This window comes from Ambystoma mexicanum, chromosome 5q (assembly GCF_040938575.1).
Source record: "Ambystoma mexicanum isolate Mex_15411 chromosome 5q, UKY_AmexF1_1, whole genome shotgun sequence".
NCBI lineage: Eukaryota > Metazoa > Chordata > Amphibia > Caudata > Ambystomatidae > Ambystoma > Ambystoma mexicanum.
The window spans coordinates 528,810,134-528,834,638 of NC_090933.1; the positions used below are offsets into that span (position 1 = coordinate 528,810,134).

Sequence of the window (24,505 nt, forward strand, 5' to 3'; positions counted from 1 at the left end):
TTATTTCTCTCGCTATTTCTTGCTGTTTTAGGCCGCTGACACGCCGCCTGCAGCCAAAGGACCAGCGCTGGAGTGCCCTTTGTCATTTTTACCAGCTGGCCATATTTTACAATCGAGCGTCAGAATACCAAACAGGTAAGAGTTAGGTCTGGGAATTGAGTCCACTTTCCATCGTGTGTCCCATAAAGCGGAAGTGTCCAGCCGAGTGCAAGCAGGTGCCTCTTGCCCGCGTGTGCTGGGACACTGCAGCTTTGGACGTGAGCCAACTTGCCCTTTTCAGTGGGCCAGTACCCGTGACTCCAGTGAGAGAAGAGGAAAAGAAAGAACTTTCCCCTTCTCTGTCGAGTTGCCCCAGTGGCCTAATGGATAAGGCACTGGCCTCCTAAGCCAGGGATTGTGGGTTCGAGTCCCATCTGGGGTGGTTCGTGGCATTTTGTTCACACTTCTGCCAAAGCATGCAAAAGGTTTTTGAGGTAGTAGGGGGTGGGCGCAGGCTAGTACTTTGCTGGGCGCTGTGAAGTCCAGAACGTGCTCTGCTGGTAGCAGACTTTAAATGCCGGGAGACTGCAGAGTGTAGCAACGCCTCATGTCAGCGAAGAGACACAGATGAGTGGTAAGAAAGACAGGGAAAATATGCTTTCTGGAATCAGAGCTCCTGCAGACAGGGCTCACTCTTCTGCCAGCTCCGACCTGCTCCGATGAAAACGAAATAAAAGAGCAAAGGCTGCGCACTTTGAACCAATTATTCGAAGCATCGTATTGAAATGAAATAAAAGGTTAACAGCCCTGGGTGGCATCAAAGTGGAATTTCCTGAATATGTCACCAATGCCATGCAATGCGCCTGTTGCACAGTATCACGCCTGTTGCCGGCCCTCGCGCGGGTGACTCTTTGGGATAGCAGAAAGTGGACGGAAGACTTTTAGGATGATAGTAAAAAAAACAGAAGCGAGCACATGACTTTATTTGCGACGATTGGCGAGTTTTGAATAAAATAGTGAAAATGAAGAAAAAGCATCTTGCTGGAGAATGCGGGCATCGATCCCGCTACCTCTCGCATGCTAAGCGAGCGCTCTACCATCTGAGCTAATTCCCCTCCTCCTCCAAGGCTCTCGATACACTGCTTCAGAGCTGAAGCACAGTCTCCGGCTCACACTTGCTTGGCTGTCCAGGGACCTGTAGTGCATAAAGCCCTTTCTCTTCATCTGCCGCAGAGGAAATCACAATCTCACCCCTTTGCCCAAAACAAAATACCTTCAGTGGAGCTACAAGTAAAGCTGCAGATGGCCATCCATTGCAATGAGGATTGGCCAACCAGGTATTAATAGCAGAGTGACTCCACTGCCACGCCCTTTCACGCTGGACCTGCGCTTGTGATCAAGAGGCTGCACGCCAGTCCCATAGACCCGAGAGCCCAATTGAAAAGGTGCTTGCTTCTCACTTTATTTCTCTCGCTATTTCTTGCTGTTTTAGGCCGCTGACACGCCGCCTGCAGCCAAAGGACCAGCGCTGGAGTGCCCTTTGTCATTTTTACCAGCTGGCCATATTTTACAATCGAGCGTCAGAATACCAAACAGGTAAGAGTTAGGTCTGGGAATTGAGTCCACTTTCCATCGTGTGTCCCATAAAGCGGAAGTGTCCAGCCGAGTGCAAGCAGGTGCCTTTTGCCCGCGTGTGCTGGGACACTGCAGCTTTGGACGTGAGCCAACTTGCCCTTTTCAGTGGGCCAGTACCCGTGACTCCAGTGAGAGAAGAGGAAAAGAAAGAACTTTCCCCTTCTCTGTCGAGTGGCCCCAGTGGCCTAATGGATAAGGCACTGGCCTCCTAAGCCAAGGATTGTGGGTTCGAGTCCCATCTGGGGTGGTTCGTGGCATTTTGTTCACACTTCTGCCAAAGCATGCAAAAGGTTTTTGCGGTAGTAGGGGGTGGGCGCAGGCTAGTACTTTGCTGGGCGCTGTGAAGTCCAGAACGTGCTCTGCTGGTAGCAGACTTTAAATGCCGGGAGACTGCAGAGTGTAGCAACGCCTCATGTCAGCGAAGAGACACAGATGAGTGGTAAGAAAGACAGGGAAAATATGCTTTCTGGAATCAGAGCTCCTGCAGACAGGGCTCACTCTTCTGCCAGCTCCGACCTGCTCCGATGAAAACGAAATAAAAGAGCAAAGGCTGCGCACTTTGAACCAATTATTCGAAGCATCGTATTGAAATGAAATAAAAGGTTAACAGCCCTGGGTGGCATCAAAGTGGAATTTCCTGAATATGTCACCAATGCCATGCAATGCGCCTGTTGCACAGTATCACGCCTGTTGCCGGCCCTCGCGCGGATGACTCTTTGGGATAGCAGAAAGTGGACGGAAGACTTTTAGGATGATAGTAAAAAAAACAGAAGCGAGCACATGACTTTATTTGCGACGATTGGCGAGTTTTGAATAAAATAGTGAAAATGAAGAAAAAGCGTCTTGCTGGAGAATGCGGGCATCGATCCCGCTACCTCTCGCATGCTAAGCGAGCGCTCTACCATCTGAGCTAATTCCCCTCCTCCTCGAAGGCTCTCGATACACTGCTTCAGAGCTGAAGCACAGTCTCCGGCTCACACTTGCTTGGCTGTCCAGGGACCTGTAGTGCATAAAGCCCTTTCTCTTCATCTGCCGCAGAGGAAATCACAATCTCACCCCTTTGCCCAAAACAAAATACCTTCAGTGGAGCTACAAGTAAAGCTGCAGATGGCCATCCATTGCAACGAGGATTGGCCAACCAGGTATTAATAGCAGAGTGACTCCACTCCCACGCCCTTTCACGCTGGACCTGCGCTTGTGATCAAGAGGCTGCACGCCAGTCCCATAGACCCGAGAGCCCAATTGAAAAGGTGCTTGCTTCTCACTTTATTTCTCTCGCTATTTCTTGCTGTTTTAGGCCGCTGACACGCCGCCTGCAGCCAAAGGACCAGCGCTGGAGTGCCCTTTGTCATTTTTACCAGCTGGCCATATTTTACAATCGAGCGTCAGAATACCAAACAGGTAAGAGTTAGGTCTGGGAATTGAGTCCACTTTCCATCGTGTGTCCCATAAAGCGGAAGTGTCCAGCCGAGTGCAAGCAGGTGCCTCTTGCCCGCGTGTGCTGGGACACTGCAGCTTTGGACGTGAGCCAACTTGCCCTTTTCAGTGGGCCAGTACCCGTGACTCCAGTGAGAGAAGAGGAAAAGAAAGAACTTTCCCCTTCTCTGTCGAGTTGCCCCAGTGGCCTAATGGATAAGGCACTGGCCTCCTAAGCCAGGGATTGTGGGTTCGAGTCCCATCTGGGGTGGTTCGTGGCATTTTGTTCACACTTCTGCCAAAGCATGCAAAAGGTTTTTGAGGTAGTAGGGGGTGGGCGCAGGCTAGTACTTTGCTGGGCGCTGTGAAGTCCAGAACGTGCTCTGCTGGTAGCAGACTTTAAATGCCGGGAGACTGCAGAGTGTAGCAACGCCTCATGTCAGCGAAGAGACACAGATGAGTGGTAAGAAAGACAGGGAAAATATGCTTTCTGGAATCAGAGCTCCTGCAGACAGGGCTCACTCTTCTGCCAGCTCCGACCTGCTCCGATGAAAACGAAATAAAAGAGCAAAGGCTGCGCACTTTGAACCAATTATTCGAAGCATCGTATTGAAATGAAATAAAAGGTTAACAGCCCTGGGTGGCATCAAAGTGGAATTTCCTGAATATGTCACCAATGCCATGCAATGCGCCTGTTGCACAGTATCACGCCTGTTGCCGGCCCTCGCGCGGATGACTCTTTGGGATAGCAGAAAGTGGACGGAAGACTTTTAGGATGATAGTAAAAAAAACAGAAGCGAGCACATGACTTTATTTGCGACGATTGGCGAGTTTTGAATAAAATAGTGAAAATGAAGAAAAAGCGTCTTGCTGGAGAATGCGGGCATCGATCCCGCTACCTCTCGCATGCTAAGCGAGCGCTCTACCATCTGAGCTAATTCCCCTCCTCCTCGAAGGCTCTCGATACACTGCTTCAGAGCTGAAGCACAGTCTCCGGCTCACACTTGCTTGGCTGTCCAGGGACCTGTAGTGCATAAAGCCCTTTCTCTTCATCTGCCGCAGAGGAAATCACAATCTCACCCCTTTGCCCAAAACAAAATACCTTCAGTGGAGCTACAAGTAAAGCTGCAGATGGCCATCCATTGCAACGAGGATTGGCCAACCAGGTATTAATAGCAGAGTGACTCCACTCCCACGCCCTTTCACGCTGGACCTGCGCTTGTGATCAAGAGGCTGCACGCCAGTCCCATAGACCCGAGAGCCCAATTGAAAAGGTGCTTGCTTCTCACTTTATTTCTCTCGCTATTTCTTGCTGTTTTAGGCCGCTGACACGCCGCCTGCAGCCAAAGGACCAGCGCTGGAGTGCCCTTTGTCATTTTTACCAGCTGGCCATATTTTACAATCGAGCGTCAGAATACCAAACAGGTAAGAGTTAGGTCTGGGAATTGAGTCCACTTTCCATCGTGTGTCCCATAAAGCGGAAGTGTCCAGCCGAGTGCAAGCAGGTGCCTTTTGCCCGCGTGTGCTGGGACACTGCAGCTTTGGACGTGAGCCAACTTGCCCTTTTCAGTGGGCCAGTACCCGTGACTCCAGTGAGAGAAGAGGAAAAGAAAGAACTTTCCCCTTCTCTGTCGAGTGGCCCCAGTGGCCTAATGGATAAGGCACTGGCCTCCTAAGCCAGGGATTGTGGGTTCGAGTCCCATCTGGGGTGGTTCGTGGCATTTTGTTCACACTTCTGCCAAAGCATGCAAAAGGTTTTTGCGGTAGTAGGGGGTGGGCGCAGGCTAGTACTTTGCTGGGCGCTGTGAAGTCCAGAACGTGCTCTGCTGGTAGCAGACTTTAAATGCCGGGAGACTGCAGAGTGTAGCAACGCCTCATGTCAGCGAAGAGACACAGATGAGTGGTAAGAAAGACAGGGAAAATATGCTTTCTGGAATCAGAGCTCCTGCAGACAGGGCTCACTCTTCTGCCAGCTCCGACCTGCTCCGATGAAAACGAAATAAAAGAGCAAAGGCTGCGCACTTTGAACCAATTATTCGAAGCATCGTATTGAAATGAAATAAAAGGTTAACAGCCCTGGGTGGCATCAAAGTGGAATTTCCTGAATATGTCACCAATGCCATGCAATGCGCCTGTTGCACAGTATCACGCCTGTTGCCGGCCCTCGCGCGGATGACTCTTTGGGATAGCAGAAAGTGGACGGAAGACTTTTAGGATGATAGTAAAAAAAACAGAAGCGAGCACATGACTTTATTTGCGACGATTGGCGAGTTTTGAATAAAATAGTGAAAATGAAGAAAAAGCGTCTTGCTGGAGAATGCGGGCATCGATCCCGCTACCTCTCGCATGCTAAGCGAGCGCTCTACCATCTGAGCTAATTCCCCTCCTCCTCGAAGGCTCTCGATACACTGCTTCAGAGCTGAAGCACAGTCTCCGGCTCACACTTGCTTGGCTGTCCAGGGACCTGTAGTGCATAAAGCCCTTTCTCTTCATCTGCCGCAGAGGAAATCACAATCTCACCCCTTTGCCCAAAACAAAATACCTTCAGTGGAGCTACAAGTAAAGCTGCAGATGGCCATCCATTGCAACGAGGATTGGCCAACCAGGTATTAATAGCAGAGTGACTCCACTCCCACGCCCTTTCACGCTGGACCTGCGCTTGTGATCAAGAGGCTGCACGCCAGTCCCATAGACCCGAGAGCCCAATTGAAAAGGTGCTTGCTTCTCACTTTATTTCTCTCGCTATTTCTTGCTGTTTTAGGCCGCTGACACGCCGCCTGCAGCCAAAGGACCAGCGCTGGAGTGCCCTTTGTCATTTTTACCAGCTGGCCATATTTTACAATCGAGCGTCAGAATACCAAACAGGTAAGAGTTAGGTCTGGGAATTGAGTCCACTTTCCATCGTGTGTCCCATAAAGCGGAAGTGTCCAGCCGAGTGCAAGCAGGTGCCTTTTGCCCGCGTGTGCTGGGACACTGCAGCTTTGGACGTGAGCCAACTTGCCCTTTTCAGTGGGCCAGTACCCGTGACTCCAGTGAGAGAAGAGGAAAAGAAAGAACTTTCCCCTTCTCTGTCGAGTGGCCCCAGTGGCCTAATGGATAAGGCACTGGCCTCCTAAGCCAGGGATTGTGGGTTCGAGTCCCATCTGGGGTGGTTCGTGGCATTTTGTTCACACTTCTGCCAAAGCATGCAAAAGGTTTTTGCGGTAGTAGGGGGTGGGCGCAGGCTAGTACTTTGCTGGGCGCTGTGAAGTCCAGAACGTGCTCTGCTGGTAGCAGACTTTAAATGCCGGGAGACTGCAGAGTGTAGCAACGCCTCATGTCAGCGAAGAGACACAGATGAGTGGTAAGAAAGACAGGGAAAATATGCTTTCTGGAATCAGAGCTCCTGCAGACAGGGCTCACTCTTCTGCCAGCTCCGACCTGCTCCGATGAAAACGAAATAAAAGAGCAAAGGCTGCGCACTTTGAACCAATTATTCGAAGCATCGTATTGAAATGAAATAAAAGGTTAACAGCCCTGGGTGGCATCAAAGTGGAATTTCCTGAATATGTCACCAATGCCATGCAATGCGCCTGTTGCACAGTATCACGCCTGTTGCCGGCCCTCGCGCGGATGACTCTTTGGGATAGCAGAAAGTGGACGGAAGACTTTTAGGATGATAGTAAAAAAAACAGAAGCGAGCACATGACTTTATTTGCGACGATTGGCGAGTTTTGAATAAAATAGTGAAAATGAAGAAAAAGCGTCTTGCTGGAGAATGCGGGCATCGATCCCGCTACCTCTCGCATGCTAAGCGAGCGCTCTACCATCTGAGCTAATTCCCCTCCTCCTCGAAGGCTCTCGATACACTGCTTCAGAGCTGAAGCACAGTCTCCGGCTCACACTTGCTTGGCTGTCCAGGGACCTGTAGTGCATAAAGCCCTTTCTCTTCATCTGCCGCAGAGGAAATCACAATCTCACCCCTTTGCCCAAAACAAAATACCTTCAGTGGAGCTACAAGTAAAGCTGCAGATGGCCATCCATTGCAACGAGGATTGGCCAACCAGGTATTAATAGCAGAGTGACTCCACTCCCACGCCCTTTCACGCTGGACCTGCGCTTGTGATCAAGAGGCTGCACGCCAGTCCCATAGACCCGAGAGCCCAATTGAAAAGGTGCTTGCTTCTCACTTTATTTCTCTCGCTATTTCTTGCTGTTTTAGGCCGCTGACACGCCGCCTGCAGCCAAAGGACCAGCGCTGGAGTGCCCTTTGTCATTTTTACCAGCTGGCCATATTTTACAATCGAGCGTCAGAATACCAAACAGGTAAGAGTTAGGTCTGGGAATTGAGTCCACTTTCCATCGTGTGTCCCATAAAGCGGAAGTGTCCAGCCGAGTGCAAGCAGGTGCCTCTTGCCCGCGTGTGCTGGGACACTGCAGCTTTGGACGTGAGCCAACTTGCCCTTTTCAGTGGGCCAGTACCCGTGACTCCAGTGAGAGAAGAGGAAAAGAAAGAACTTTCCCCTTCTCTGTCGAGTTGCCCCAGTGGCCTAATGGATAAGGCACTGGCCTCCTAAGCCAGGGATTGTGGGTTCGAGTCCCATCTGGGGTGGTTCGTGGCATTTTGTTCACACTTCTGCCAAAGCATGCAAAAGGTTTTTGAGGTAGTAGGGGGTGGGCGCAGGCTAGTACTTTGCTGGGCGCTGTGAAGTCCAGAACGTGCTCTGCTGGTAGCAGACTTTAAATGCCGGGAGACTGCAGAGTGTAGCAACGCCTCATGTCAGCGAAGAGACACAGATGAGTGGTAAGAAAGACAGGGAAAATATGCTTTCTGGAATCAGAGCTCCTGCAGACAGGGCTCACTCTTCTGCCAGCTCCGACCTGCTCCGATGAAAACGAAATAAAAGAGCAAAGGCTGCGCACTTTGAACCAATTATTCGAAGCATCGTATTGAAATGAAATAAAAGGTTAACAGCCCTGGGTGGCATCAAAGTGGAATTTCCTGAATATGTCACCAATGCCATGCAATGCGCCTGTTGCACAGTATCACGCCTGTTGCCGGCCCTCGCGCGGGTGACTCTTTGGGATAGCAGAAAGTGGACGGAAGACTTTTAGGATGATAGTAAAAAAAACAGAAGCGAGCACATGACTTTATTTGCGACGATTGGCGAGTTTTGAATAAAATAGTGAAAATGAAGAAAAAGCATCTTGCTGGAGAATGCGGGCATCGATCCCGCTACCTCTCGCATGCTAAGCGAGCGCTCTACCATCTGAGCTAATTCCCCTCCTCCTCCAAGGCTCTCGATACACTGCTTCAGAGCTGAAGCACAGTCTCCGGCTCACACTTGCTTGGCTGTCCAGGGACCTGTAGTGCATAAAGCCCTTTCTCTTCATCTGCCGCAGAGGAAATCACAATCTCACCCCTTTGCCCAAAACAAAATACCTTCAGTGGAGCTACAAGTAAAGCTGCAGATGGCCATCCATTGCAATGAGGATTGGCCAACCAGGTATTAATAGCAGAGTGACTCCACTGCCACGCCCTTTCACGCTGGACCTGCGCTTGTGATCAAGAGGCTGCACGCCAGTCCCATAGACCCGAGAGCCCAATTGAAAAGGTGCTTGCTTCTCACTTTATTTCTCTCGCTATTTCTTGCTGTTTTAGGCCGCTGACACGCCGCCTGCAGCCAAAGGACCAGCGCTGGAGTGCCCTTTGTCATTTTTACCAGCTGGCCATATTTTACAATCGAGCGTCAGAATACCAAACAGGTAAGAGTTAGGTCTGGGAATTGAGTCCACTTTCCATCGTGTGTCCCATAAAGCGGAAGTGTCCAGCCGAGTGCAAGCAGGTGCCTTTTGCCCGCGTGTGCTGGGACACTGCAGCTTTGGACGTGAGCCAACTTGCCCTTTTCAGTGGGCCAGTACCCGTGACTCCAGTGAGAGAAGAGGAAAAGAAAGAACTTTCCCCTTCTCTGTCGAGTGGCCCCAGTGGCCTAATGGATAAGGCACTGGCCTCCTAAGCCAAGGATTGTGGGTTCGAGTCCCATCTGGGGTGGTTCGTGGCATTTTGTTCACACTTCTGCCAAAGCATGCAAAAGGTTTTTGCGGTAGTAGGGGGTGGGCGCAGGCTAGTACTTTGCTGGGCGCTGTGAAGTCCAGAACGTGCTCTGCTGGTAGCAGACTTTAAATGCCGGGAGACTGCAGAGTGTAGCAACGCCTCATGTCAGCGAAGAGACACAGATGAGTGGTAAGAAAGACAGGGAAAATATGCTTTCTGGAATCAGAGCTCCTGCAGACAGGGCTCACTCTTCTGCCAGCTCCGACCTGCTCCGATGAAAACGAAATAAAAGAGCAAAGGCTGCGCACTTTGAACCAATTATTCGAAGCATCGTATTGAAATGAAATAAAAGGTTAACAGCCCTGGGTGGCATCAAAGTGGAATTTCCTGAATATGTCACCAATGCCATGCAATGCGCCTGTTGCACAGTATCACGCCTGTTGCCGGCCCTCGCGCGGATGACTCTTTGGGATAGCAGAAAGTGGACGGAAGACTTTTAGGATGATAGTAAAAAAAACAGAAGCGAGCACATGACTTTATTTGCGACGATTGGCGAGTTTTGAATAAAATAGTGAAAATGAAGAAAAAGCGTCTTGCTGGAGAATGCGGGCATCGATCCCGCTACCTCTCGCATGCTAAGCGAGCGCTCTACCATCTGAGCTAATTCCCCTCCTCCTCGAAGGCTCTCGATACACTGCTTCAGAGCTGAAGCACAGTCTCCGGCTCACACTTGCTTGGCTGTCCAGGGACCTGTAGTGCATAAAGCCCTTTCTCTTCATCTGCCGCAGAGGAAATCACAATCTCACCCCTTTGCCCAAAACAAAATACCTTCAGTGGAGCTACAAGTAAAGCTGCAGATGGCCATCCATTGCAACGAGGATTGGCCAACCAGGTATTAATAGCAGAGTGACTCCACTCCCACGCCCTTTCACGCTGGACCTGCGCTTGTGATCAAGAGGCTGCACGCCAGTCCCATAGACCCGAGAGCCCAATTGAAAAGGTGCTTGCTTCTCACTTTATTTCTCTCGCTATTTCTTGCTGTTTTAGGCCGCTGACACGCCGCCTGCAGCCAAAGGACCAGCGCTGGAGTGCCCTTTGTCATTTTTACCAGCTGGCCATATTTTACAATCGAGCGTCAGAATACCAAACAGGTAAGAGTTAGGTCTGGGAATTGAGTCCACTTTCCATCGTGTGTCCCATAAAGCGGAAGTGTCCAGCCGAGTGCAAGCAGGTGCCTCTTGCCCGCGTGTGCTGGGACACTGCAGCTTTGGACGTGAGCCAACTTGCCCTTTTCAGTGGGCCAGTACCCGTGACTCCAGTGAGAGAAGAGGAAAAGAAAGAACTTTCCCCTTCTCTGTCGAGTTGCCCCAGTGGCCTAATGGATAAGGCACTGGCCTCCTAAGCCAGGGATTGTGGGTTCGAGTCCCATCTGGGGTGGTTCGTGGCATTTTGTTCACACTTCTGCCAAAGCATGCAAAAGGTTTTTGAGGTAGTAGGGGGTGGGCGCAGGCTAGTACTTTGCTGGGCGCTGTGAAGTCCAGAACGTGCTCTGCTGGTAGCAGACTTTAAATGCCGGGAGACTGCAGAGTGTAGCAACGCCTCATGTCAGCGAAGAGACACAGATGAGTGGTAAGAAAGACAGGGAAAATATGCTTTCTGGAATCAGAGCTCCTGCAGACAGGGCTCACTCTTCTGCCAGCTCCGACCTGCTCCGATGAAAACGAAATAAAAGAGCAAAGGCTGCGCACTTTGAACCAATTATTCGAAGCATCGTATTGAAATGAAATAAAAGGTTAACAGCCCTGGGTGGCATCAAAGTGGAATTTCCTGAATATGTCACCAATGCCATGCAATGCGCCTGTTGCACAGTATCACGCCTGTTGCCGGCCCTCGCGCGGATGACTCTTTGGGATAGCAGAAAGTGGACGGAAGACTTTTAGGATGATAGTAAAAAAAACAGAAGCGAGCACATGACTTTATTTGCGACGATTGGCGAGTTTTGAATAAAATAGTGAAAATGAAGAAAAAGCGTCTTGCTGGAGAATGCGGGCATCGATCCCGCTACCTCTCGCATGCTAAGCGAGCGCTCTACCATCTGAGCTAATTCCCCTCCTCCTCGAAGGCTCTCGATACACTGCTTCAGAGCTGAAGCACAGTCTCCGGCTCACACTTGCTTGGCTGTCCAGGGACCTGTAGTGCATAAAGCCCTTTCTCTTCATCTGCCGCAGAGGAAATCACAATCTCACCCCTTTGCCCAAAACAAAATACCTTCAGTGGAGCTACAAGTAAAGCTGCAGATGGCCATCCATTGCAACGAGGATTGGCCAACCAGGTATTAATAGCAGAGTGACTCCACTCCCACGCCCTTTCACGCTGGACCTGCGCTTGTGATCAAGAGGCTGCACGCCAGTCCCATAGACCCGAGAGCCCAATTGAAAAGGTGCTTGCTTCTCACTTTATTTCTCTCGCTATTTCTTGCTGTTTTAGGCCGCTGACACGCCGCCTGCAGCCAAAGGACCAGCGCTGGAGTGCCCTTTGTCATTTTTACCAGCTGGCCATATTTTACAATCGAGCGTCAGAATACCAAACAGGTAAGAGTTAGGTCTGGGAATTGAGTCCACTTTCCATCGTGTGTCCCATAAAGCGGAAGTGTCCAGCCGAGTGCAAGCAGGTGCCTTTTGCCCGCGTGTGCTGGGACACTGCAGCTTTGGACGTGAGCCAACTTGCCCTTTTCAGTGGGCCAGTACCCGTGACTCCAGTGAGAGAAGAGGAAAAGAAAGAACTTTCCCCTTCTCTGTCGAGTGGCCCCAGTGGCCTAATGGATAAGGCACTGGCCTCCTAAGCCAGGGATTGTGGGTTCGAGTCCCATCTGGGGTGGTTCGTGGCATTTTGTTCACACTTCTGCCAAAGCATGCAAAAGGTTTTTGCGGTAGTAGGGGGTGGGCGCAGGCTAGTACTTTGCTGGGCGCTGTGAAGTCCAGAACGTGCTCTGCTGGTAGCAGACTTTAAATGCCGGGAGACTGCAGAGTGTAGCAACGCCTCATGTCAGCGAAGAGACACAGATGAGTGGTAAGAAAGACAGGGAAAATATGCTTTCTGGAATCAGAGCTCCTGCAGACAGGGCTCACTCTTCTGCCAGCTCCGACCTGCTCCGATGAAAACGAAATAAAAGAGCAAAGGCTGCGCACTTTGAACCAATTATTCGAAGCATCGTATTGAAATGAAATAAAAGGTTAACAGCCCTGGGTGGCATCAAAGTGGAATTTCCTGAATATGTCACCAATGCCATGCAATGCGCCTGTTGCACAGTATCACGCCTGTTGCCGGCCCTCGCGCGGATGACTCTTTGGGATAGCAGAAAGTGGACGGAAGACTTTTAGGATGATAGTAAAAAAAACAGAAGCGAGCACATGACTTTATTTGCGACGATTGGCGAGTTTTGAATAAAATAGTGAAAATGAAGAAAAAGCGTCTTGCTGGAGAATGCGGGCATCGATCCCGCTACCTCTCGCATGCTAAGCGAGCGCTCTACCATCTGAGCTAATTCCCCTCCTCCTCGAAGGCTCTCGATACACTGCTTCAGAGCTGAAGCACAGTCTCCGGCTCACACTTGCTTGGCTGTCCAGGGACCTGTAGTGCATAAAGCCCTTTCTCTTCATCTGCCGCAGAGGAAATCACAATCTCACCCCTTTGCCCAAAACAAAATACCTTCAGTGGAGCTACAAGTAAAGCTGCAGATGGCCATCCATTGCAACGAGGATTGGCCAACCAGGTATTAATAGCAGAGTGACTCCACTCCCACGCCCTTTCACGCTGGACCTGCGCTTGTGATCAAGAGGCTGCACGCCAGTCCCATAGACCCGAGAGCCCAATTGAAAAGGTGCTTGCTTCTCACTTTATTTCTCTCGCTATTTCTTGCTGTTTTAGGCCGCTGACACGCCGCCTGCAGCCAAAGGACCAGCGCTGGAGTGCCCTTTGTCATTTTTACCAGCTGGCCATATTTTACAATCGAGCGTCAGAATACCAAACAGGTAAGAGTTAGGTCTGGGAATTGAGTCCACTTTCCATCGTGTGTCCCATAAAGCGGAAGTGTCCAGCCGAGTGCAAGCAGGTGCCTCTTGCCCGCGTGTGCTGGGACACTGCAGCTTTGGACGTGAGCCAACTTGCCCTTTTCAGTGGGCCAGTACCCGTGACTCCAGTGAGAGAAGAGGAAAAGAAAGAACTTTCCCCTTCTCTGTCGAGTTGCCCCAGTGGCCTAATGGATAAGGCACTGGCCTCCTAAGCCAGGGATTGTGGGTTCGAGTCCCATCTGGGGTGGTTCGTGGCATTTTGTTCACACTTCTGCCAAAGCATGCAAAAGGTTTTTGAGGTAGTAGGGGGTGGGCGCAGGCTAGTACTTTGCTGGGCGCTGTGAAGTCCAGAACGTGCTCTGCTGGTAGCAGACTTTAAATGCCGGGAGACTGCAGAGTGTAGCAACGCCTCATGTCAGCGAAGAGACACAGATGAGTGGTAAGAAAGACAGGGAAAATATGCTTTCTGGAATCAGAGCTCCTGCAGACAGGGCTCACTCTTCTGCCAGCTCCGACCTGCTCCGATGAAAACGAAATAAAAGAGCAAAGGCTGCGCACTTTGAACCAATTATTCGAAGCATCGTATTGAAATGAAATAAAAGGTTAACAGCCCTGGGTGGCATCAAAGTGGAATTTCCTGAATATGTCACCAATGCCATGCAATGCGCCTGTTGCACAGTATCACGCCTGTTGCCGGCCCTCGCGCGGGTGACTCTTTGGGATAGCAGAAAGTGGACGGAAGACTTTTAGGATGATAGTAAAAAAAACAGAAGCGAGCACATGACTTTATTTGCGACGATTGGCGAGTTTTGAATAAAATAGTGAAAATGAAGAAAAAGCGTCTTGCTGGAGAATGCGGGCATCGATCCCGCTACCTCTCGCATGCTAAGCGAGCGCTCTACCATCTGAGCTAATTCCCCTCCTCCTCGAAGGCTCTCGATACACTGCTTCAGAGCTGAAGCACAATCTCCGGCTCACACTTGCTTGGCTGTCCAGGGACCTGTAGTGCATAAAGCCCTTTCTCTTCATCTGCGGCAGAGGAAATCACAATCTCACCCCTTTGCCCAAAACAAAATACCTTCAGTGGAGCTACAAGTAAAGCTGCAGATGGCCATCCATTGCAACGAGGATTGGCCAACCAGGTATTAATAGCAGAGTGACTCCACTGCCACGCCCTTTCACGCTGGACCTGCGCTTGTGATCAAGAGGCTGCACGCCAGTCCCATAGACCCGAGAGCCCAATTGAAAAGGTGCTTGCTTCTCACTTTATTTCTCTCGCTATTTCTTGCTGTTTTAGGCCGCTGACACGCCGCCTGCAGCCAAAGGACCAGCGCTGGAGTGCCCTTTGTCATTTTTACCAGCTGGCCATATTTTACAATCGAGCGTCAGAATACCAAACAGGTAAGAGTTAGGTCTGGGAATTGAGTCCACTTTCCATCGTGTGTCCCATAAAGCGGAAGTGTCCAGCCGAGTGCAAGCAGGTGCCTTTTGCCCGCGTGTGCTGGGACACTGCAGCTTTGGACGTGAGCCAACTTGCCCTTTTCAGTGGGCCAGTACCCGTGACTCCAGTGAGAGAAGAGGAAAAGAAAGAACTTTCCCCTTCTCTGTCGAGTGGCCCCAGTGGCCTAATGGATAAGGCACTGGCCTCCTAAGCCAGGGATTGTGGGTTCGAGTCCCATCTGGGGTGGTTCGTGGCATTTTGTTCACACTTCTGCCAAAGCATGCAAAAGGTTTTTGCGGTAGTAGGGGGTGGGCGCAGGCTAGTACTTTGCTGGGCGCTGTGAAGTCCAGAACGTGCTCTGCTGGTAGCAGACTTTAAATGCCGGGAGACTGCAGAGTGTAGCAACGCCTCATGTCAGCGAAGAGACACAGATGAGTGGTAAGAAAGACAGGGAAAATATGCTTTCTGGAATCAGAGCTCCTGCAGACAGGGCTCACTCTTCTGCCAGCTCCGACCTGCTCCGATGAAAACGAAATAAAAGAGCAAAGGCTGCGCACTTTGAACCAATTATTCGAAGCATCGTATTGAAATGAAATAAAAGGTTAACAGCCCTGGGTGGCATCAAAGTGGAATTTCCTGAATATGTCACCAATGCCATGCAATGCGCCTGTTGCACAGTATCACGCCTGTTGCCGTCCCTCGCGCGGATGACTCTTTGGGATAGCAGAAAGTGGACGGAAGACTTTTAGGATGATAGTAAAAAAAACAGAAGCGAGCACATGACTTTATTTGCGACGATTGGCGAGTTTTGAATAAAATAGTGAAAATGAAGTAAAAGCGTCTTGCTGGAGAATGCGGGCATCGATCCCGCTACCTCTCGCATGCTAAGCGAGCGCTCTACCATCTGAGCTAATTCCCCTCCTCCTCGAAGGCTCTCGATACACTGCTTCAGAGCTGAAGCACAGTCTCCGGCTCACACTTGCTTGGCTGTCCAGGGACCTGTAGTGCATAAAGCCCTTTCTCTTCATCTGCCGCAGAGGAAATCACAATCTCACCCCTTTGCCCAAAACAAAATACCTTCAGTGGAGCTACAAGTAAAGCTGCAGATGGCCATCCATTGCAACGAGGATTGGCCAACCAGGTATTAATAGCAGAGTGACTCCACTGCCACGCCCTTTCACGCTGGACCTGCGCTTGTGATCAAGAGGCTGCACGCCAGTCCCATAGACCCGAGAGCCCAATTGAAAAGGTGCTTGCTTCTCACTTTATTTCTCTCGCTATTTCTTGCTGTTTTAGGCCGCTGACACGCCGCCTGCAGCCAAAGGACCAGCGCTGGAGTGCCCTTTGTCATTTTTACCAGCTGGCCATATTTTACAATCGAGCGTCAGAATACCAAACAGGTAAGAGTTAGGTCTGGGAATTGAGTCCACTTTCCATCGTGTGTCCCATAAAGCGGAAGTGTCCAGCCGAGTGCAAGCAGGTGCCTTTTGCCCGCGTGTGCTGGGACACTGCAGCTTTGGACGTGAGCCAACTTGCCCTTTTCAGTGGGCCAGTACCCGTGACTCCAGTGAGAGAAGAGGAAAAGAAAGAACTTTCCCCTTCTCTGTCGAGTGGCCCCAGTGGCCTAATGGATAAGGCACTGGCCTCCTAAGCCAGGGATTGTGGGTTCGAGTCCCATCTGGGGTGGTTCGTGGCATTTTGTTCACACTTCTGCCAAAGCATGCAAAAGGTTTTTGCGGTAGTAGGGGGTGGGCGCAGGCTAGTACTTTGCTGGGCGCTGTGAAGTCCAGAACGTGCTCTGCTGGTAGCAGACTTTAAATGCCGGGAGACTGCAGAGTGTAGCAACGCCTCATGTCAGCGAAGAGACACAGATGAGTGGTAAGAAAGACAGGGAAAATATGCTTTCTGGAATCAGAGCTCCTGCAGACAGGGCTCACTCTTCTGCCAGCTCCGACCTGCTCCGATGAAAACGAAATAAAAGAGCAAAGGCTGCGCACTTTGAACCAATTATTCGAAGCATCGTATTGAAATGAAATAAAAGGTTAACAGCCCTGGGTGGCATCAAAGTGGAATTTCCTGAATATGTCACCAATGCCATGCAATGCGCCTGTTGCACAGTATCACGCCTGTTGCCGGCCCTCGCGCGGATGACTCTTTGGGATAGCAGAAAGTGGACGGAAGACTTTTAGGATGATAGTAAAAAAAACAGAAGCGAGCACATGACTTTATTTGCGACGATTGGCGAGTTTTGAATAAAATAGTGAAAATGAAGAAAAAGCGTCTTGCTGGAGAATGCGGGCATCGATCCCGCTACCTCTCGCATGCTAAGCGAGCGCTCTACCATCTGAGCTAATTCCCCTCCTCCTCGAAGGCTCTCGATACACTGCTTCAGAGCTGAAGCACAGTCTCCGGCTCACACTTGCTTGGCTGTCCAGGGACCTGTAGTGCATAAAGCCCTTTCTCTTCATCTGCCGCAGAGGAAATCACAATCTCACCCCTTTGCCCAAAACAAAATACCTTCAGTGGAGCTACAAGTAAAGCTGCAGATGGCCATCCATTGCAACGAGGATTGGCCAACCAGGTATTAATAGCAGAGTGACTCCACTCCCACGCCCTTTCACGCTGGACCTGCGCTTGTGATCAAGAGGCTGCACGCCAGTCCCATAGACCCGAGAGCCCAATTGAAAAGGTGCTTGCTTCTCACTTTATTTCTCTCGCTATTTCTTGCTGTTTTAGGCCGCTGACACGCCGCCTGCAGCCAAAGGACCAGCGCTGGAGTGCCCTTTGTCATTTTGACCAGCTGGCCATATTTTACAATCGAGCGTCAGAATACCAAACAGGTAAGAGTTAGGTCTGGGAATTGAGTCCACTTTCCATCGTGTGTCCCATAAAGCGGAAGTGTCCAGCCGAGTGCAAGCAGGTGCCTCTTGCCCGCGTGTGCTGGGACACTGCAGCTTTGGACGTGAGCCAACTTGCCCTTTTCAGTGGGCCAGTACCCGTGACTCCAGTGAGAGAAGAGGAAAAGAAAGAACTTTCCCCTTCTCTGTCGAGTTGCCCCAGTGGCCTAATGGATAAGGCACTGGCCTCCTAAGCCAGGGATTGTGGGTTCGAGTCCCATCTGGGGTGGTTCGTGGCATTTTGTTCACACTTCTGCCAAAGCATGCAAAAGGTTTTTGAGGTAGTAGGGGGTGGGCGCAGGCTAGTACTTTGCTGGGCGCTGTGAAGTCCAGAACGTGCTCTGCTGGTAGCAGACTTTAAATGCCGGGAGACTGCAGAGTGTAGCAACGCCTCATGTCAGCGAAGAGACACAGATGAGTGGTAAGAAAGACAGGGAAAATATGCTTTCTGGAATCAGAGCTCCTGCAGACAGGGCTCACTCTTCTGCCAGCTCCGACCTGCTCCGATGAAAACGAAATAAAAGAGCAAAGGCTGCGCACTTTGAACCAATTATTCGAAGCATCGTATTGAAATGAAATAAAAGGTTAACAGCCCTGGGTGGCATCAAAGTGGAATTTCCTGAATATGTCACCAATGCCATGCAATGCGCCTGTTGCACAGTATCACGCCTGTTGCCGGCCCTCGCGCGGGTGACTCTTTGGGATAGCAGAAAGTGGACGGAAGACTTTTAGGATGATAGTAAAAAAAACAGAAGCGAGCACATGACTTTATTTGCGACGATTGGCGAGTTTTGAATAAAATAGTGAAAATGAAGAAAAAGCGTCTTGCTGGAGAATGCGGGCATCGATCCCGCTACCTCTCGCATGCTAAGCGAGCGCTCTACCATCTGAGCTAATTCCCCTCCTCCTCGAAGGCTCTCGATACACTGCTTCAGAGCTGAAGCACAGTCTCCGGCTCACACTTGCTTGGCTGTCCAGGGACCTGTAGTGCATAAAGCCCTTTCTCTTCATCTGCCGCAGAGGAAATCACAATCTCACCCCTTTGCCCAAAACAAAATACCTTCAGTGGAGCTACAAGTAAAGCTGCAGATGGCCATCCATTGCAACGAGGATTGGCCAACCAGGTATTAATAGCAGAGTGACTCCACTGCCACGCCCTTTCACGCTGGACTTGCGCTTGTGATCAAGAGGCTGCACGCCAGTCCCATAGACCCGCGAGCCCAATTGAAAAGGTGCTTGCTTCTCACTTTATTTCTCTCGCTATTTCTTGCTGTTTTAGGCCGCTGACACGCCGCCTGCAGCCAAAGGACCAGCGCTGGAGTGCCCTTTGTCATTTTTACCAGCTGGCCATATTTTACAATCGAGCGTCAGAATACCAAACAGGTAAGAGTTAGGTCTGGGAATTGAGTCCACTTTCCATCGTGTGTCCCATAAAGCGGAAGTGTCCAGCCGAGTGCAAGCAGGTGCCTTTTGCCCGCGTGTGCTGGGACACTGCAGCTTTGGACGTGAGCCAACTTGCCCTTTTCAGTGGGCCAGTACCCGTGACTCCAGTGAGAGAAGAGGAAAAGAAAGAACTTTCCCCTTCTCTGTTGAGTGGCCCCAGTGGCCTAATGGATAAGGCACTGGCCTCCTAAGCCAGGGATTGTGGGTTCGAGTCCCATCTGGGGTGGTTCGTGGCATTTTGTTCACACTTCTGCCAAAGCATGCAAAAGGTTTTTGCGGTAGTAGGGGGTGGGCGCAGGCTAGTACTTTGCTGGGCGCTGTGAAGTCCAGAACGTGCTCTGCTGGTAGCAGACTTTAAATGCCGGGAGACTGCAGAGTGTAGCAACGCCTCATGTCAGCGAAGAGACACAGATGAGTGGTAAGAAAGACAGGGAAAATATGCTTTCTGGAATCAGAGCTCCTGCAGACAGGGCTCACTCTTGTGCCAGCTCCGACCTGCTCCGATGAAAACGAAATAAAAGAGCAAAGGCTGCGCACTTTGAACCAATTATTCGAAGCATCGTATTGAAATGAAATAAAAGGTTAACAGCCCTGGGTGGCATCAAAGTGGAATTTCCTGAATATGTCACCAATGCCATGCAATGCGCCTGTTGCACAGTATCACGCCTGTTGCCGGCCCTCGCGCGGATGACTCTTTGGGATAGCAGAAAGTGGACGGAAGACTTTTAGGATGATAGTAAAAAAAACAGAAGCGAGCACATGACTTTATTTGCGACGATTGGCGAGTTTTGAATAAAATAGTGAAAATGAAGTAAAAGCGTCTTGCTGGAGAATGCGGGCATCGATCCCGCTACCTCTCGCATGCTAAGCGAGCGCTCTACCATCTGAGCTAATTCCCCTCCTCCTCGAAGGCTCTCGATACACTGCTTCAGAGCTGAAGCACAGTCTCCGGCTCACACTTGCTTGGCTGTCCAGGGACCTGTAGTGCATAAAGCCCTTTCTCTTCATCTGCGGCAGAGGAAATCACAATCTCACCCCTTTGCCCAAAACAAAATACCTTCAGTGGAGCTACAAGTAAAGCTGCAGATGGCCATCCATTGCAACGAGGATTGGCCAACCAGGTATTAATAGCAGAGTGACTCCACTGCCACGCCCTTTCACGCTGGACCTGCGCTTGTGATCAAGAGGCTGCACGCCAGTCCCATAGACCCGAGAGCCCAATTGAAAAGGTGCTTGCTTCTCACTTTATTTCTCTCGCTATTTCTTGCTGTTTTAGGCCGCTGACACGCCGCCTGCAGCCAAAGGACCAGCGCTGGAGTGCCCTTTGTCATTTTGACCAGCTGGCCATATTTTACAATCGAGCGTCAGAATACCAAACAGGTAAGAGTTAGGTCTGGGAATTGAGTCCACTTTCCATCGTGTGTCCCATAAAGCGGAAGTGTCCAGCCGAGTGCAAGCAGGTGCCTTTTGCCCGCGTGTGCTGGGACACTGCAGCTTTGGACGTGAGCCAACTTGCCCTTTTCAGTGGGCCAGTACCCGTGACTCCAGTGAGAGAAGAGGAAAAGAAAGAACTTTCCCCTTCTCTGTCGAGTGGCCCCAGTGGCCTAATGGATAAGGCACTGGCCTCCTAAGCCAGGGATTGTGGGTTCGAGTCCCATCTGGGGTGGTTCGTGGCATTTTGTTCACACTTCTGCCAAAGCATGCAAAAGGTTTTTGCGGTAGTAGGGGGTGGGCGCAGGCTAGTACTTTGCTGGGCGCTGTGAAGTCCAGAACGTGCTCTGCTGGTAGCAGACTTTAAATGCCGGGAGACTGCAGAGTGTAGCAACGCCTCATGTCAGCGAAGAGACACAGATGAGTGGTAAGAAAGACAGGGAAAATATGCTTTCTGGAATCAGAGCTCCTGCAGACAGGGCTCACTCTTCTGCCAGCTCCGACCTGCTCCGATGAAAACGAAATAAAAGAGCAAAGGCTGCGCACTTTGAACCAATTATTCGAAGCATCGTATTGAAATGAAATAAAAGGTTAACAGCCCTGGGTGGCATCAAAGTGGAATTTCCTGAATATGTCACCAATGCCATGCAATGCGCCTGTTGCACAGTATCACGCCTGTTGCCGGCCCTCGCGCGGGTGACTCTTTGGGATAGCAGAAAGTGGACGGAAGACTTTTAGGATGATAGTAAAAAAAACAGAAGCGAGCACATGACTTTATTTGCGACGATTGGCGAGTTTTGAATAAAATAGTGAAAATGAAGAAAAAGCGTCTTGCTGGAGAATGCGGGCATCGATCCCGCTACCTCTCACATGCTAAGCGAGCGCTCTACCATCTGAGCTAATTCCCCTCCTCCTCGAAGGCTCTCGATACACTGCTTCAGAGCTGAAGCACAATCTCCGGCTCACACTTGCTTGGCTGTCCAGGGACCTGTAGTGCATAAAGCCCTTTCTCTTCATCTGCGGCAGAGGAAATCACAATCTCACCCCTTTGCCCAAAACAAAATACCTTCAGTGGAGCTACAAGTAAAGCTGCAGATGGCCATCCATTGCAACGAGGATTGGCCAACCAGGTATTAATAGCAGAGTGACTCCACTGCCACGCCCTTTCACGCTGGACCTGCGCTTGTGATCAAGAGGCTGCACGCCAGTCCCATAGACCCGAGAGCCCAATTGAAAAGGTGCTTGCTTCTCACTTTATTTCTCTCGCTATTTCTTGCTGTTTTAGGCCGCTGACACGCCGCCTGCAGCCAAAGGACCAGCGCTGGAGTGCCCTTTGTCATTTTTACCAGCTGGCCATATTTTACAATCGAGCGTCAGAATACCAAACAGGTAAGAGTTAGGTCTGGGAATTGAGTCCACTTTCCATCGTGTGTCCCATAAAGCGGAAGTGTCCAGCCGAGTGCAAGCAGGTGCCTTTTGCCCGCGTGTGCTGGGACACTGCAGCTTTGGACGTGAGCCAACTTGCCCTTTTCAGTGGGCCAGTACCCGTGACTCCAGTGAGAGAAGAGGAAAAGAAAGAACTTTCCCCTTCTCTGTCGAGTGGCCCCAGTGGCCTAATGGATAAGGCACTGGCCTCCTAAGCCAGGGATTGTGGGTTCGAGTCCCATCTGGGGTGGTTCGTGGCATTTTGTTCACACTTCTGCCAAAGCATGCAAAAGGTTTTTGCGGTAGTAGGGGGTGGGCGCAGGCTAGTACTTTGCTGGGCGCTGTGAAGTCCAGAACGTGCTCTGCTGGTAGCAGACTTTAAATGCCGGGAGACTGCAGAGTGTAGCAACGCCTCATGTCAGCGAAGAGACACAGATGAGTGGTAAGAAAGACAGGGAAAATATGCTTTCTGGAATCAGAGCTCCTGCAGACAGGGCTCACTCTTCTGCCAGCTCCGACCTGCTCCGATGAAAACGAAATAAAAGAGCAAAGGCTGCGCACTTTGAACCAATTATTCGAAGCATCGTATTGAAATGAAATAAAAGGTTAACAGCCCTGGGTGGCATCAAAGTGGAATTTCCTGAATATGTCACCAATGCCATGCAATGCGCCTGTTGCACAGTATCACGCCTGTTGCCGGCCCTCGCGCGGATGACTCTTTGGGATAGCAGAAAGTGGACGGAAGACTTTTAGGATGATAGTAAAAAAAACAGAAGCGAGCACATGACTTTATTTGCGACGATTGGCGAGTTTTGAATAAAATAGTGAAAATGAAGAAAAAGCGTCTTGCTGGAGAATGCGGGCATCGATCCCGCTACCTCTCGCATGCTAAGCGAGCGCTCTACCATCTGAGCTAATTCCCCTCCTCCTCGAAGGCTCTCGATACACTGCTTCAGAGCTGAAGCACAGTCTCCGGCTCACACTTGCTTGGCTGTCCAGGGACCTGTAGTGCATAAAGCCCTTTCTCTTCATCTGCCGCAGAGGAAATCACAATCTCACCCCTTTGCCCAAAACAAAATACCTTCAGTGGAGCTACAAGTAAAGCTGCAGATGGCCATCCATTGCAACGAGGATTGGCCAACCAGGTATTAATAGCAGAGTGACTCCACTCCCACGCCCTTTCACGCTGGACCTGCGCTTGTGATCAAGAGGCTGCACGCCAGTCCCATAGACCCGAGAGCCCAATTGAAAAGGTGCTTGCTTCTCACTTTATTTCTCTCGCTATTTCTTGCTGTTTTAGGCCGCTGACACGCCGCCTGCAGCCAAAGGACCAGCGCTGGAGTGCCCTTTGTCATTTTTACCAGCTGGCCATATTTTACAATCGAGCGTCAGAATACCAAACAGGTAAGAGTTAGGTCTGGGAATTGAGTCCACTTTCCATCGTGTGTCCCATAAAGCGGAAGTGTCCAGCCGAGTGCAAGCAGGTGCCTCTTGCCCGCGTGTGCTGGGACACTGCAGCTTTGGACGTGAGCCAACTTGCCCTTTTCAGTGGGCCAGTACCCGTGACTCCAGTGAGAGAAGAGGAAAAGAAAGAACTTTCCCCTTCTCTGTCGAGTTGCCCCAGTGGCCTAATGGATAAGGCACTGGCCTCCTAAGCCAGGGATTGTGGGTTCGAGTCCCATCTGGGGTGGTTCGTGGCATTTTGTTCACACTTCTGCCAAAGCATGCAAAAGGTTTTTGAGGTAGTAGGGGGTGGGCGCAGGCTAGTACTTTGCTGGGCGCTGTGAAGTCCAGAACGTGCTCTGCTGGTAGCAGACTTTAAATGCCGGGAGACTGCAGAGTGTAGCAACGCCTCATGTCAGCGAAGAGACACAGATGAGTGGTAAGAAAGACAGGGAAAATATGCTTTCTGGAATCAGAGCTCCTGCAGACAGGGCTCACTCTTCTGCCAGCTCCGACCTGCTCCGATGAAAACGAAATAAAAGAGCAAAGGCTGCGCACTTTGAACCAATTATTCGAAGCATCGTATTGAAATGAAATAAAAGGTTAACAGCCCTGGGTGGCATCAAAGTGGAATTTCCTGAATATGTCACCAATGCCATGCAATGCGCCTGTTGCACAGTATCACGCCTGTTGCCGGCCCTCGCGCGGGTGACTCTTTGGGATAGCAGAAAGTGGACGGAAGACTTTTAGGATGATAGTAAAAAAAACAGAAGCGAGCACATGACTTTATTTGCGACGATTGGCGAGTTTTGAATAAAATAGTGAAAATGAAGAAAAAGCGTCTTGCTGGAGAATGCGGGCATCGATCCCGCTACCTCTCGCATGCTAAGCGAGCGCTCTACCATCTGAGCTAATTCCCCTCCTCCTCGAAGGCTCTCGATACACTGCTTCAGAGCTGAAGCACAATCTCCGGCTCACACTTGCTTGGCTGTCCAGGGACCTGTAGTGCATAAAGCCCTTTCTCTTCATCTGCCGCAGAGGAAATCACAATCTCACCCCTTTGCCCAAAACAAAATACCTTCAGTGGAGCTACAAGTAAAGCTGCAGATGGCCATCCATTGCAACGAGGATTGGCCAACCAGGTATTAATAGCAGAGTGACTCCACTGCCACGCCCTTTCACGCTGGACCTGCGCTTGTGATCAAGAGGCTGCACGCCAGTCCCATAGACCCGAGAGCCCAATTGAAAAGGTGCTTGCTTCTCACTTTATTTCTCTCGCTATTTCTTGCTG

The 24,505-nt window shown here is 50.6% G+C and overlaps 34 non-coding genes across 34 annotated transcripts; 17 read left to right on the top strand and 17 right to left on the bottom strand.

Annotated features, from left to right (window-relative positions):
- Window positions 1-348: 348 nt before the first annotated feature.
- Window positions 349-421, top strand: TRNAR-CCU (transfer RNA arginine (anticodon CCU)). Its single transcript has one exon. It is a non-coding gene; the product is annotated as a tRNA-Arg (tRNA).
- Window positions 422-1,021: 600 nt separating this feature from the next.
- Window positions 1,022-1,094, bottom strand: TRNAA-AGC (transfer RNA alanine (anticodon AGC)). The gene has a single exon. It is a non-coding gene; the product is annotated as a tRNA-Ala (tRNA).
- Window positions 1,095-1,788: 694 nt separating this feature from the next.
- Window positions 1,789-1,861, top strand: TRNAR-CCU (transfer RNA arginine (anticodon CCU)). Its single transcript has one exon. It is a non-coding gene; the product is annotated as a tRNA-Arg (tRNA).
- A 600-nt stretch (window positions 1,862-2,461) lies between these two features.
- On the bottom strand, window positions 2,462-2,534 carry TRNAA-AGC (transfer RNA alanine (anticodon AGC)). The gene has a single exon. It is a non-coding gene; the product is annotated as a tRNA-Ala (tRNA).
- Window positions 2,535-3,228: 694 nt separating this feature from the next.
- On the top strand, window positions 3,229-3,301 carry TRNAR-CCU (transfer RNA arginine (anticodon CCU)). The gene has a single exon. It is a non-coding gene; the product is annotated as a tRNA-Arg (tRNA).
- A 600-nt stretch (window positions 3,302-3,901) lies between these two features.
- Window positions 3,902-3,974, bottom strand: TRNAA-AGC (transfer RNA alanine (anticodon AGC)). The gene has a single exon. It is a non-coding gene; the product is annotated as a tRNA-Ala (tRNA).
- Window positions 3,975-4,668: 694 nt separating this feature from the next.
- TRNAR-CCU (transfer RNA arginine (anticodon CCU)) lies at window positions 4,669-4,741 on the top strand. Its single transcript has one exon. It is a non-coding gene; the product is annotated as a tRNA-Arg (tRNA).
- Window positions 4,742-5,341: 600 nt separating this feature from the next.
- Window positions 5,342-5,414, bottom strand: TRNAA-AGC (transfer RNA alanine (anticodon AGC)). The gene has a single exon. It is a non-coding gene; the product is annotated as a tRNA-Ala (tRNA).
- Window positions 5,415-6,108: 694 nt separating this feature from the next.
- Window positions 6,109-6,181, top strand: TRNAR-CCU (transfer RNA arginine (anticodon CCU)). The gene has a single exon. It is a non-coding gene; the product is annotated as a tRNA-Arg (tRNA).
- Window positions 6,182-6,781: 600 nt separating this feature from the next.
- TRNAA-AGC (transfer RNA alanine (anticodon AGC)) lies at window positions 6,782-6,854 on the bottom strand. The gene has a single exon. It is a non-coding gene; the product is annotated as a tRNA-Ala (tRNA).
- Window positions 6,855-7,548: 694 nt separating this feature from the next.
- On the top strand, window positions 7,549-7,621 carry TRNAR-CCU (transfer RNA arginine (anticodon CCU)). Its single transcript has one exon. It is a non-coding gene; the product is annotated as a tRNA-Arg (tRNA).
- Window positions 7,622-8,221: 600 nt separating this feature from the next.
- TRNAA-AGC (transfer RNA alanine (anticodon AGC)) lies at window positions 8,222-8,294 on the bottom strand. The gene has a single exon. It is a non-coding gene; the product is annotated as a tRNA-Ala (tRNA).
- A 694-nt stretch (window positions 8,295-8,988) lies between these two features.
- On the top strand, window positions 8,989-9,061 carry TRNAR-CCU (transfer RNA arginine (anticodon CCU)). Its single transcript has one exon. It is a non-coding gene; the product is annotated as a tRNA-Arg (tRNA).
- A 600-nt stretch (window positions 9,062-9,661) lies between these two features.
- TRNAA-AGC (transfer RNA alanine (anticodon AGC)) lies at window positions 9,662-9,734 on the bottom strand. Its single transcript has one exon. It is a non-coding gene; the product is annotated as a tRNA-Ala (tRNA).
- A 694-nt stretch (window positions 9,735-10,428) lies between these two features.
- Window positions 10,429-10,501, top strand: TRNAR-CCU (transfer RNA arginine (anticodon CCU)). The gene has a single exon. It is a non-coding gene; the product is annotated as a tRNA-Arg (tRNA).
- Window positions 10,502-11,101: 600 nt separating this feature from the next.
- On the bottom strand, window positions 11,102-11,174 carry TRNAA-AGC (transfer RNA alanine (anticodon AGC)). The gene has a single exon. It is a non-coding gene; the product is annotated as a tRNA-Ala (tRNA).
- Window positions 11,175-11,868: 694 nt separating this feature from the next.
- Window positions 11,869-11,941, top strand: TRNAR-CCU (transfer RNA arginine (anticodon CCU)). Its single transcript has one exon. It is a non-coding gene; the product is annotated as a tRNA-Arg (tRNA).
- Window positions 11,942-12,541: 600 nt separating this feature from the next.
- Window positions 12,542-12,614, bottom strand: TRNAA-AGC (transfer RNA alanine (anticodon AGC)). The gene has a single exon. It is a non-coding gene; the product is annotated as a tRNA-Ala (tRNA).
- Window positions 12,615-13,308: 694 nt separating this feature from the next.
- Window positions 13,309-13,381, top strand: TRNAR-CCU (transfer RNA arginine (anticodon CCU)). Its single transcript has one exon. It is a non-coding gene; the product is annotated as a tRNA-Arg (tRNA).
- A 600-nt stretch (window positions 13,382-13,981) lies between these two features.
- On the bottom strand, window positions 13,982-14,054 carry TRNAA-AGC (transfer RNA alanine (anticodon AGC)). The gene has a single exon. It is a non-coding gene; the product is annotated as a tRNA-Ala (tRNA).
- A 694-nt stretch (window positions 14,055-14,748) lies between these two features.
- Window positions 14,749-14,821, top strand: TRNAR-CCU (transfer RNA arginine (anticodon CCU)). Its single transcript has one exon. It is a non-coding gene; the product is annotated as a tRNA-Arg (tRNA).
- Window positions 14,822-15,421: 600 nt separating this feature from the next.
- TRNAA-AGC (transfer RNA alanine (anticodon AGC)) lies at window positions 15,422-15,494 on the bottom strand. The gene has a single exon. It is a non-coding gene; the product is annotated as a tRNA-Ala (tRNA).
- Window positions 15,495-16,188: 694 nt separating this feature from the next.
- On the top strand, window positions 16,189-16,261 carry TRNAR-CCU (transfer RNA arginine (anticodon CCU)). The gene has a single exon. It is a non-coding gene; the product is annotated as a tRNA-Arg (tRNA).
- Window positions 16,262-16,861: 600 nt separating this feature from the next.
- On the bottom strand, window positions 16,862-16,934 carry TRNAA-AGC (transfer RNA alanine (anticodon AGC)). The gene has a single exon. It is a non-coding gene; the product is annotated as a tRNA-Ala (tRNA).
- Window positions 16,935-17,628: 694 nt separating this feature from the next.
- Window positions 17,629-17,701, top strand: TRNAR-CCU (transfer RNA arginine (anticodon CCU)). Its single transcript has one exon. It is a non-coding gene; the product is annotated as a tRNA-Arg (tRNA).
- A 600-nt stretch (window positions 17,702-18,301) lies between these two features.
- TRNAA-AGC (transfer RNA alanine (anticodon AGC)) lies at window positions 18,302-18,374 on the bottom strand. Its single transcript has one exon. It is a non-coding gene; the product is annotated as a tRNA-Ala (tRNA).
- Window positions 18,375-19,068: 694 nt separating this feature from the next.
- Window positions 19,069-19,141, top strand: TRNAR-CCU (transfer RNA arginine (anticodon CCU)). The gene has a single exon. It is a non-coding gene; the product is annotated as a tRNA-Arg (tRNA).
- A 600-nt stretch (window positions 19,142-19,741) lies between these two features.
- TRNAA-AGC (transfer RNA alanine (anticodon AGC)) lies at window positions 19,742-19,814 on the bottom strand. Its single transcript has one exon. It is a non-coding gene; the product is annotated as a tRNA-Ala (tRNA).
- Window positions 19,815-20,508: 694 nt separating this feature from the next.
- On the top strand, window positions 20,509-20,581 carry TRNAR-CCU (transfer RNA arginine (anticodon CCU)). The gene has a single exon. It is a non-coding gene; the product is annotated as a tRNA-Arg (tRNA).
- A 600-nt stretch (window positions 20,582-21,181) lies between these two features.
- Window positions 21,182-21,254, bottom strand: TRNAA-AGC (transfer RNA alanine (anticodon AGC)). Its single transcript has one exon. It is a non-coding gene; the product is annotated as a tRNA-Ala (tRNA).
- Window positions 21,255-21,948: 694 nt separating this feature from the next.
- On the top strand, window positions 21,949-22,021 carry TRNAR-CCU (transfer RNA arginine (anticodon CCU)). Its single transcript has one exon. It is a non-coding gene; the product is annotated as a tRNA-Arg (tRNA).
- A 600-nt stretch (window positions 22,022-22,621) lies between these two features.
- TRNAA-AGC (transfer RNA alanine (anticodon AGC)) lies at window positions 22,622-22,694 on the bottom strand. Its single transcript has one exon. It is a non-coding gene; the product is annotated as a tRNA-Ala (tRNA).
- A 694-nt stretch (window positions 22,695-23,388) lies between these two features.
- TRNAR-CCU (transfer RNA arginine (anticodon CCU)) lies at window positions 23,389-23,461 on the top strand. Its single transcript has one exon. It is a non-coding gene; the product is annotated as a tRNA-Arg (tRNA).
- A 600-nt stretch (window positions 23,462-24,061) lies between these two features.
- Window positions 24,062-24,134, bottom strand: TRNAA-AGC (transfer RNA alanine (anticodon AGC)). The gene has a single exon. It is a non-coding gene; the product is annotated as a tRNA-Ala (tRNA).
- Between the last annotated feature and the right edge of the window lie 371 nt (window positions 24,135-24,505).